The sequence below is a fragment of the Octopus bimaculoides genome, chromosome 13 (assembly GCF_046866305.1).
Source record: "Octopus bimaculoides isolate indiv1 chromosome 13, ASM4686630v1, whole genome shotgun sequence".
NCBI classification, from domain to species: domain Eukaryota; kingdom Metazoa; phylum Mollusca; class Cephalopoda; order Octopoda; family Octopodidae; genus Octopus; species Octopus bimaculoides.
The window spans coordinates 36,809,378-36,811,877 of record NC_142940.1 but is presented as its reverse complement, the minus strand read 5'-3'; positions in this window follow the sequence as shown (position 1 = coordinate 36,811,877).

Here is a 2,500-nt window from a genome sequence, read left to right as displayed (position 1 = left end):
GGCTCATAGTAGCTGATTGTAACTTTCTTTTTACCTCTGGCCGTTTGTTTCAAGTGGCTATCTGCTTGTGGCCATCTCTAGTTGGTCTCTGTTCACTAACTGATTTTGGCTTACCAAATTCTAGTATTTATATCCATGCAAAACCAGTTAGAAGGAGAAACATATTGTTGAGAGCAATAGATCTTGTTGGGGGTCTGTTATCCCAATTCAACTTTTGGTGAAATAGAAGGGTCAAGTTGGAAAGACATTATTCTGCTTAACGAAGGCATCTGGTAAATGTAACTGCTGTCACTATTGTTTCTTCTGTGAGAAAAGTGCTGTTGAAATGTTATGGGAAATTTGTCGATTCTGGTTCGAATCTACTCTATGCCTAAAAGAGGTTCAGTAGCGATTCGTTGCGGCATGTATCCAAGGTTATCAGACAAGAATTGTTGCTTGAGGAGCTGCTTTCCAAGTCTCATGATGTTATCTGCCTCATGTATGCAAACTTGATCAAGGGATGCACTTCTACACTTGCTTGTTAAAAGACGTCGCCGAAGGGATATGATATGACATTCAAAGGCAGTTTGGATCGATGTTAAACCTCTGCTTCTTCGTTGATGTGAAAATTATTTCTGATGGTCAGTATCTTCTGGGCTTTTTATATCAATGACCTGGGTCTCATCAAGCGTCTAATGAAATAGTCCAAATGTTGGTATGTGTACTAGTACTGCAAACACACTGTGAACCACTGTTTTACTGCATGCAGAGGTTCATATTTTCCTTATCCGGCTATAATATTCTTTAGTGACACATGTCTCGTTATAGGTACCATCGTAAGATAAGTTTTCATCCATCCTTGATTTGTGCCAGTAGACCAACGCGGATGTGGAAATTACCGTAATATCAGTGCTAAGCAGTGCTTAGGCCATTTTTCTTTTCCTTGCGTGACCATCTTCTTTTCCTGCACGGACGTTCTAAGGACTCTCTCTTCTATCTTTTCTCTTTTCAATGAAAATATTTCTCTCAGCCTTCACTATTTTCCCCTCGTTCAGGTCTAACGACTCTCCATGCTTATTTTCGTTCGGTGATGACATTTTCAGACAACTGCTATAACGTGGGTGATATCTTCGGTGTTAACTCCACAAAGTCTGCATCGGTTGTCACATTTTACTGCTTCTCCTGCATCTCTATCTCTTTTGTGCATCAGGTATTTGGTTGATATTTCCTGTTCCTTAATTGCAAACGCATATCCTTCAAAGTGGGAGATAGTAACAAGATAGACTGTTTTGATGATCAATGTTACTATCATCTCGGAGTTTTCTACTAACATATCCATGCATAGTCTTCTGCTCATATAGGCTCATCCTTTCATCTGATGACATGTTGCGGTAGAGTCGTGCGACTTCTTTGGGCATGTATTCTAGGTTATCAGACAAGGAATGCTGCTCAAGGAGCTACCTTCCAAGTCTTATGATGCTATCAGCCTCATGTATGCAAACTTGGTCAAGGGATGCACATCGACACTTGGTGGCTAAAAGATGTTGCTGAGGGAAATTATACGACATTCAAAGGTATTTTGGATCGATGTTAAGCCTCTGCCGCCTTGTTTTCGATTTAGGCAGAGGCGGTCTACATCATTGTTTATGTGGAAATTATGTGTGCTTGTTAGTATTTTTCGGGTTTTCACATCAATGGCTCGGATGTCATTGAACATCCAGTCAAGCAGCCCAAATGTTGGTATGAGCACTGGTACTGAAAACACATTGTAGGTCACTGTTTTATTGAATGCAGAGAGTTCTGAGGTCCAAATTTTCTCCATTCGGCTATAATATTCTTTAGTGACACGTGTTTTGTTACAAGTGCCATTGTAAAATATGCTTTCATCCACCCCTGGATACCTTCGTCAGATATTGGAGAAACAGTCAAAGCATTGATGGAGATGTTGCTAATCTGGTTTATAGTTTTCCCCCTTTTTACAACCATATAACAGCATTTATCCTGACCAAAAGTTTCAAGACATAAAGTTTCAAGCCATCCACAAAGTATCTGTGTAATTTTGGTATTTCTGCTTCCTTGTGAATCAGTGAGATATCCTTCAGACTTCTTTAACATGAATGACAAGGGGTTTACAGAAAGTATAAACATCACAGAGAGGCTGTCCCCTTAGAATATGCCTTTGCCATACTGTATGCTATCGGTGATAATATGGTTTTGACTATTCTCTCTGGAACTTTGGCAAGTTGAAGGGCTTCTAGCATCCATGAGCGGGGAACAGAGTCAAAAGCTTTCTTGTAGTCTAGCCATATTGAAACTAGGTTCCTCCTGTGCTCTCGCACCTTTGACATCACAGCTTTGTTGATTAACAATTGCTCGGCACATCCCCATACACCTTTCTTCCCAGCTGCTTGTTCTGCTATGATGATGTTACTGGTTTCACAATGGTCCTGGAGGAAAAGGTTTAAGCATGCTGTATATATCTTATATATTAAGTTCTGGCATGCCGGTAGTGTTTTGTCAT